Genomic DNA, 9,887 nt, shown 5'->3' with positions numbered 1-9,887 from the left:
ACAAGATAATAGAAAAACGTTTTTACAGTTTTTGATAAAATAATAGTCAGAAGTATGATACTTTGACAACTCGTTGATGGGTGCGTATTTGGGTTTGTGCAAAGTCTGATTTCTGTATTTCATTTTTGGTGGTATTCTTAAACGGTCAACCCCTATTAGTGGATCTACCTATTATAATGTTTATAATTGTTAGCCTGCTATCGTCCTCAAAAGAAGGATGAAAGATACTAGAGAGATAAACAAACTCATAGATTCAAAATAAACCGACAACGCCATGGTTAAAAATAACAAGACAAAAACAGTATAGAACAAAATCTATCAGTGTTATGATGAAAATAGATGTGATGGTTTTATATGTTCTACAGCAGAAGCAAGGAGATCAAAACTTTTAACAGAGTTCGTATAATAATTTTGCATCAACATTAATAGGATTATGCAAATTAAATCAATTAATTAAGATACATCCTATCTGTTTATTATCTGTATGCATCTTAATTGTGCTGTTAAGTTATGTATAAAAACTACATCATTATGTGCAAACACTATAACGTTATGTGCAAATACCGCTTACAGTATGTGCAAACACCATGTAAGGTATGTGCCAATGCCTATTACGTTATGTCCAAACACCTATTAAGTCATGTGCAATCACCTATTACGTTCTAGTAAACGCTTTATTGACAGAGATTAAAAAAAGCGCATCAATGATATGCATTTTAAAAATGAAGAAAATTAAATGTTTGACCTTTCTAACAAACTGCGGATTTTTATGATTATATTGATTGATGTAAAAATGCTATATACATACAATGTATCTAGTTTATGGGAAATTATTTTGCTCTAATTTTAGAGTGTGCGTTATGCATCCATGCTTTGAAAATTTGTTCACTTTACTTGTTGAAAATTTTAACAAATATACAGACACGACTCTAAATTCCAAGAGGTTAAACCAAAAGGAAGAATGACAAATAAAAAGGAAGATGTGGTACGAATACAACTCTTCACAAGAGACCGGGATTGTTTGTTATTACTCTCCCAGTAGGGTTTTCATCTAGCAAGAAACGTGTGCTAGACATTGTTGCTAAAATGTTCTTCATAACATAATTCTCCCTTTGAATTCCAGAAAATACTGACTATCTATAAAAAAAGATATGGTATGACTGCCAATGAGACAATTATCCACGAAAGACCAAATGGCAAAGAAATAAATAACAATAGATCCCCTAATGGTCTTTAACAAAAAAAACATACCGCATATAAGTCAATTAATCTATTCATTTTTTTATCCCATTTAATTTTTTCATCAGTTTTTAAAAAAAATGGTTACAGTTACGTATTTAGGTAATTAGATTTTATCCTGCAATTAGCTCGTTATTGTATACAAATAACAGGTAAACAACATTTTTTTTTGCTTTGTTTGTACATGTACAAATAAATTTTCATGCTACCCGCTTCCATGTTGATCAATCGGTAATATGGATATTTCTTTCTGAGTAATAGTTCATTTTGGGGTTTTCTTCGAGTCCTCGTTTCAATAATTGTAAAAATCAGAGACAATGGTTAAGATTTAAACAACTTGTGCTCAAATTACAAATAAATTGTCAACAATATATGTACATTGTCAGAAATATAAAATGTATTACAAAGTAAGTATAAGTAAGTAAGTAAATAGTTTATTATAGTGTGACGATCCAATATACATCATCATATACAATATAAAAATCTTTAAACCCATATTAGATCCCTGCCTTTAAGACATATGAGACACTTTCATCCTTTTCAAACTAACAATAAAGAAATATTTAAATATTAAAACTTTTCATGATAATAAAAATTCTAAAAACTCCTATAAGTTCATTTATACAATCAATAATGATTAAAAATTTACAAATTAATCTCCCTACGTTTAAACATAAGATATCATATATTGGCTAATAAAACCTGAGCATGATCACAGTTCGTAATAATATCAAATTGTTCATCAGAGTTAAAAACATTAAAAGTGTTATTCAGAGCATTAATATAAATAAAAAGTTATTCTATTATATCTGAATAAAAATTATAGTCTGATTATTAAAAACTATGGTTCTGTTTCTTTAAAATTGTCATTGCAGAAAAGACAAAGTCTATCACAATGGAGGGGTCCGCTTGGTGTAACGTCCGGTCTCAACCGCATGCGGCAGCGATCCACTTCGAAAGTTTGATAAAACGCGCCGATGGTCACGAAAGCTGATTGTTTGAATAAATAAACTAGTTTTGCAATTATTTTTCAACCTTCTGAATGTTCTAAGCTTGTTTCCATTTACAGAATTTTAAGTTCTCGCTGCGAAACAGGAAAAAATTTGGCAAGCCTAACTTTTCGTCATGTTTCTAAAGCTCGTTCAAATAATTTCACGTTTACCGACAAAGTACATTTATAATCAATACATAATTCCACAGTTGTTGATATGATTTTTTTTTTATTCAATACCTGTTAGTGACGTTAAAGTACAGATATATATTTCTGTGCGTGGATGATAAATTCAACCTCAGGGTAGAAGTGATTCAAATCAGTAAACGCTGTTTTATTTTTGTTATACATAATTTTAATATTTGTAAGTTACAGTTACATGTACTTATAATTTTCATCCATTTGTATATCATTCTATTGCACTATATTAATTAAAGTGCTGTGCAAGTGTATAGTGGACACTCTTCTGTAATAATTCGATTTTTCTGATAGATTGAATTTGAGTGGGCATTCATATTTTCCAGCAAAACATTCAATGTCCCACGCAGAGAGGGGGAGAAAAGATAGATTACTCTGCATGAAAGTTTGCAAACGTTCTTGGGATAATCTCCGGCATGCGATAACACACTTTTTTTGTACGTGTGTATAAACATTAAAGATTTTTTACTTTATTTATGTTTCTAAGGAGTTTAACGACGTTTTCATATTATTAATTGATGTTCAAAACAAAATATTGTTAGGATTTTCCATTTGAAATCAACAAGTGATAAGGAATGTAAATTTGCACTCGAAAATGTCCGCGTATTTATTATTATCATGTTGATAAATCTGTGACAATCTCAACACGAAGGTTGCGTAATGAAAATTTAGGCGACAGCAATACACATGAATGCCTTCACGGTCATCCGATGTAAAACGAATAAAGAAGTTGTTCATTAAGATATCATAAGATAAACAAACACATGGACCTAATTTTTGTTTTTTCTTTTTGATTTCTCATTCAATGACTAGTCGCAGAAACAGCATTTTTGAAAATGATGGAGTTGCGTTTTTGGTTCTATAAGCAGTTTGGTTAAGAGGGGGCTAGGGACTCAGTTTTGCCAAACCCGCCTGCTAATTCAAAAAAAAAATACAATATAATTGGTGGCGAAAAAAGATCTTCGTCCTCGGTCAATATAATCTGAATAGACGCATATATAGTGTGTTGACCTTGTCAAAAGTCTATAATACATGAATGTAATTCGGCGCCTTCAAAAACCATATGTTATGATTATGTATGCAAGATATGGCGACCTCTGAGATGACCAATTTGGTGTAGATGAAAGAGATCATTACATAAATAAGCCCGTTAGCGCTCTCGTTTGGATTGTTTTACATAATCTTTCGGGGCCTTTTATTGCTGACTATGCGGTAAGGGCTTTGCTCATTATTGAAAGCCATACGGTGATCTAAATTTGTTAATTTCTGTGTCATTTTGGTCTCTCTTGGAGACTTGTCTTATTGGTAAACATGCCACGTCTTCTTTTTTTTTATATCAACTTATTTTCCGTTATCATTTTCCGTAAAGAAATGAGGTTGTATTTTGGTGTTTTTTTACATGTAGCTTTTTCGTTTGCTTCGAATAACGAAGCAGAGTTTTTAGTTGCAGTCGATATACACGCCATCTTGAAGTAATTACTTGTCACATATAAATTCTTAAATGAGATAAATAATTACAGACTGTAATCTTCTGTGGATATTAAGCCATCAAATGCCGGAAAATCAACTATGTGTATTACATTTCAGATCAAATGTTATTAATTCATGGTCGGTTTATTACATGTATTATGCATATAATCACACTGAAATTGAAAATTGAAATATCAATCATTAATACGTCTTTATTTGCATTGCTAATCTGCAATATGCACGATGTGTTTGCTAAACAATGTTCCTGTACAATGTTTACAAATATACATTAAATGTATTTTATGACTTTTGTCAATCTATGCACAACTCAAAAGAGACACACCTCAAAGACCGTGTCTATATATTTGTAAATATTTTAATTTTCAACAAGTAAAGTGAACAAAATATAAAAAGAATGGATGTATAACGCACACTCTTTAAGTAGAACAGAAAAACTAAATATTTATATAACATTTTATGTTAATCAATATATAAAAATACTACATTTCCATTACTAAATCAACAACCCGATGCACACATATAACCTTCAGTTCACATTCAGCATCCAATGGATATTACCTGGAAAAAGAATACAACGAAGTAGTTCAGAGCTTTTTAGAAAGCTAAACACTATAATTGTCTAATTTTCAAAGTGCCTATCCCTGATGCGTTTTGTTTTAATATGTGTCAAAAAAGCGTTTACCAGAACGTAATAAGTGCTTGCACATAGCGTAATCGGTGTTTGCACATAATGTAAGCGGTATTTGCACATAACCTAATAGTGTTTGGACATAATGATGTAGTGTAATAGGTATTTGCACATAATGCAATAGGTGCTTGCACATAAGATAAACTATGTTTGCACATTGAGTAAACGATGTTTGTACATAGGGTGAACGATATTTGCACATAAGGTAAACTAGGTTTGCATAAAGCGTATAAGTTGTTTTCACATAATGTAAAAGGCATTTACACATGATGTAATGAATGCTCACAGAGAGTATCAATTGTTCGGCAAAACGCATAGGATCTATAACATGATGTGTTGTGATTTCACTGGAGATACATATGTATAAACATAACATCACGCCAAAAGACTATAATATCATGAGGCTTGCATAGAATAAAGGTGTAACAAACAAAACCTTTAGAACATTCGACAAAGCTTTAGCAATGACAAATCATATTAATGTTTGACAAAACAAATAACTAATTTGACATAACACATAAATGCCGTGTCATGAAATCCAGACATTTGCACATAGCATGCTAATACTTTACACGTAGTATATACAATAATGCTGTACGTGTTGGAGGGTTACTACTTTTCAGGAGGACACCAAAGACAGAATGCAACCAAAGCCGGCTGTCTAGTGATTTTCCATGAATATAAAGTCTTCGTGTTATAACAAAAAAAAAGAATTTTAAAAACTGGCTGATCTCGTTATCTAAAGTTCATTTTGGCATTGTCGGTTTTCGAAATGATCACACCAATATTGAATAGAGGTGTCAACAAACTGTGTATCTCCTTACAAAGTGGAAATTTTGAAACAGTTATATACACATACTTTATCATGCCTTTTTTTGTCAGAACAGATATTATTTATCCAGCATCTGGTGAAATAAAACAGTCTCATGTAGTTATGAGAAAGATCTGGTTTTAACGTTTAACAGTGTAATCTTCAGTTACACTTAACAGATTATAATAAACTATAATGCCATTAATAGATGCGATTTTATCTGATTAAAAATGTTTTTTTTAAATGATCTTTTGAACGATGTATTATTAAAATATTTAAAAGTAATGGAATGCAGGCAAGTTCCTTTTATAATTGAAATTATGGAGTTCCATTCTATTGGACAAAATATAAATAGAGATGCGAACATCCTTAAAGAGAGATACATTGTAATCGAGGTCTCTTACAAACACGATAACGGATGATTGAATTTCTACAAATGTAATGTAAAACTAAATGTATGTTAAATTGATTTATTAACGGTAAATGTACACATAGGGCAGATAGGCTTGACCAAGATCGTTTAGCCGCCGTTGAATTTCTGTCATGTGTATTACAAAAGCAATTAACCGTAAACTTAAACAATTAAAGCATCTATTTTGATACGCTTAATATTTTTATTATTTTTCGTGACGTCACACAAAATTCAATATGGCTCAGAAAAATATGCAGAGAATGTATACAAGTGGGATTAATGAGTTAATAGTGTTAATGAAATGAATATTCAAACATAAAAAGGTACGTCATATCCTAGAAAAATATCTGACGAAACGAACTATATATATCTACAAGCTTTCCATGGGTTTCAAACAATATTTTGGGGGAAAATAAGTGTGTCCTGAACCTGGGTCGTAATTCCGAACGTTTTGAAATAGGAAAAATGAGTAGCTCTATGGTCCGCAAATAGTAAAAAAATAAGGATAAATAGTCAAAACATAAGGACCTAAGAGCTACGGTTCCACAGCTATCGTTTGCTGTGTTTGAGCTTAAGATTTTGACATTTGGTCAGAGACTTTCTGTTCTAAAATTTCCTCTGAGTTCAATATTTTTGTGGTGATGCTTTTTCTTAGATTTGGCGATTCCTGAAATTAATTGTTACTGAATATGTGTAGTTATTGGTTTATCTTGACAAACATGTAATACATATATCTTTTTTATTTTCCAGAAGAAGAGAAGATAATCAGATAAGTTGAGCACTTATAAGTACGTCCATATATCCGGATGTTCTTCCCTTTTTGCAAAAATATTTTAATTACACAAGACTTTGCTTGGCCGAATTGTATCACTAATTTCTATTTCACACGTATACATATCGTATGTATAGAACGCTGAAGTTATCAAATTCCGGACATGTCGTTCTGACTCCAATCTAATTAGTCCGTTTGATTACTGTTAATCAAAAAACAAAACTCAGTATTCACCCGTTTATCATTATCACACAGCCTGAGGTTAAATAATGTTACTCATGAACTACGCCACGGAACAAAATACCACACATTACTTATCCGGGGATAAACATGTGTCTCACTTCGAAGCTTGGAATAAAAAAATGTGTCACCCAAAATTCTGACAATTGTATTTCTGTTCAGACAAATAAACAGTGGGATTGTCAGTAACACGATATTCCATTAAAACAAATAATAACAGTTGTTGATACGAATCAATGATATATACATTGTTTACATAATATTCATCCAAGAGACGTACATGGGATACATGACTTGAGTTTTTTTTTGGGGGCAAACAGTATCTGATGATAATATCTAGTTTGACAGTTAGGAAAAACAGGTCATTGAGAAAGAAAATCTGTACTTTTATTATCAATATTATAAAGATGGACTTAATTCTTAGAAGGTGAGACAACGAAGTATTAATAATAATCATTTAATAAATTAACAGTAGGAAAGAAATCAAACTTAATATAATCATGAGATTTCTTAGTTTGTGTTTTGTAAACTTACTTTTAAATCTGCCAATTTTAATAATTGCAAGTTTGGTGTTTGTTTGACTTGTTAATTCTTGTGTGTTATATTTTATATTTGTTTTTGTAATTCTTTATGTGGAATTTACACTACAATATTTAAATCTGACAGTTTGTTTCAATGATAATTAAAATGGAGATTAGAAATAGGGAATATGTCAAGGAAACAACAACTCGACCAAGAGCAAAAAAGAATACCACCAATGGGTCTTCAACACAGCTGGAAAATTCTTCACCAATGGCGTGCAACAGCTGGACCCTGAACAAAAACGTGTACTAGTTGAGTGATAAGTGTTAGTTTGTTATGATAGATGTTTTGTTATGTATCTGTATTCCTAAATGTCAACTCTGTATTGCTTACTATTTTTTATTTTGTTTAGGGACGACATCAAAAGTTCAATGTAGGATAAAAAAAAACTTAATTCACATAGTTTTTTCACTGACCCCCCCCCCCCCCCCCCCCCCTTCCCCCCTCTTAACTTGGAAAAATTGATTTTCCAATAGGGATATATGTAAAAATCGATTTTAGATATACAAAACTTGCAGAATTTTACAACCCCCCCACCCCAAACTATTTGATTTAAGTTTTGTATCCTACATCGATCTTTTGATGTTGTCCCTTATTGTTAAGTACATAAATTATGCCGTTACTTTTTTGAATTATAGTATATGACATTTGTCATTTTTAGGTATTTGACTCTTTTAAAAATTGTTGTTCAAAGCTAAATTCATACAGTTTGTTCTACATATTGTACCGCATGTTGTCATTTCACGACAAATATTAATCTGATACAGTATATATTAGATTAAGTGTGCTAACACTTGTCTTCATTTGTTGGTTGTGGCTAATGATATCAGAAGTTAGCTATCGATGTTTAAAGCTAAATCCAGGATTATCCGGTGACTAATATCCCATTATTTAAAAAGTTTCCGTTCAAAAAGAATTTCACTCCAGCCTATCATCGTCGTGATATCTGCTCTGTCTTATATTTTCTTCCATTTATCTGTAATTATTTATTGTAACCCTGTCGTGTTATGTTGTTGTTATTTAATGTTATGATTAACACTGCCATTTAAGCAGGAGGTTTGACATGCCACAAAACCAGGTTCAATCCACCGTTTTTTTCATAAAATGTCAACTACCAAGTCAGGAATATTGCCATTGCTATATTATAGTTCGTTTCTGTGTTTTACATTTCGTCTTGTGTCTCTGATGTGTCGTAGTTCTCTTATATTTGATACGTTTCCCTCAGTTTTAGTTTGTAACCCGGATTTCTCTATCGATCGATGGATTTTGAACAGTGGTATACTACTGTTGCCTTTATCTACAACTGTATACAAATAGCTCACAAGCTGTAGTATTTTAACACGTTAAATAAAGTCACTCAATTCATCAACAAGATGATATTTCCTTGCTATGTCGGTACTCATGTACTCATCCTGTCTAATAAAATTATTTGGTTCATTACCATGGTAATGGAAGTTTTCTTAAGCGATATGTGGTTTCTCGTCCTTCCAAATGGAATGTTTCGATTGGACAAAACCATCATTATACCAAATTATTGCAATTTCTTTGAAGGAGCATACAAATTGCAATAATTATTGAACCTAGTTGATAACAAGATAATGCAAAATATGGAAAAATGTTTCTCATTGAAAATGTTTAGGTTGGAACAAAACATCTAACATTTTATTGTAGTCTAAATTATGTTGACCTGTTGTATTTCTTTCGTATTCGTCGTCAAAGTTAAAAAATGAGTTTTTATTATATTATTGTGACTTTTTTTGACAGTTTATCTTCATTGGTTTACATTGTTGTTCATTGTTTTCAGCACATTCGTTTTTTATATGTCTTTTGCCAAATATTAATTTCTTTAACGTTTGTCCTAAAGGGGGATGATTGAAATGGGTATGGTTTTGTCAGTGAATTCCTCTTAATTTTGAACAGATCTATTATTTATTAATTGAATGTTTATTTAAGTTTAATTTGGTTTTTATTAGTATAAATCAAAGGTGTTGTAAGAAGCTGATCACTAATGTCCTATTGTCATTCAATGTCATACATGCCTTAAAATGAAGATGCATCTAAAAACTACACAGATAGTGTTTTCAGTTTTGATCTCCTTGTTTCAGCTGTAGTACATATATAACACTCACAGTTTAAAGCTTCTCCATAACACTGATAGGCTGCATACGTTTCATTGGATATTTCACAGCATACCCCAAGTATTATCATTGACACAGATAAGGCATTTACATCAATTAAATGTCTTTTTTTCACTGTTGAACGTAAATCATGTAAAGCCTGTCGTCTGTTACAAAAATCGCCTGTATGATGATAGCAAAGAAATCTAAGACAATGTGCCATTACTATGGGAGGTACGAATATGTAATGGTCACACACCTCGAGCTGTAGTTCCTGGGGTATTAACGATGAATGTTGTACGTATCTAACATTATTAACAACTGCCTTTCTAACCTTGTCACGAAG

This window comes from Mytilus trossulus, chromosome 11 (genome assembly GCF_036588685.1).
Source record: "Mytilus trossulus isolate FHL-02 chromosome 11, PNRI_Mtr1.1.1.hap1, whole genome shotgun sequence".
In the NCBI taxonomy this organism is placed as follows: Eukaryota; Metazoa; Mollusca; class Bivalvia; order Mytilida; family Mytilidae; genus Mytilus; species Mytilus trossulus.
Note: the sequence above shows the minus strand (reverse complement) of the source record.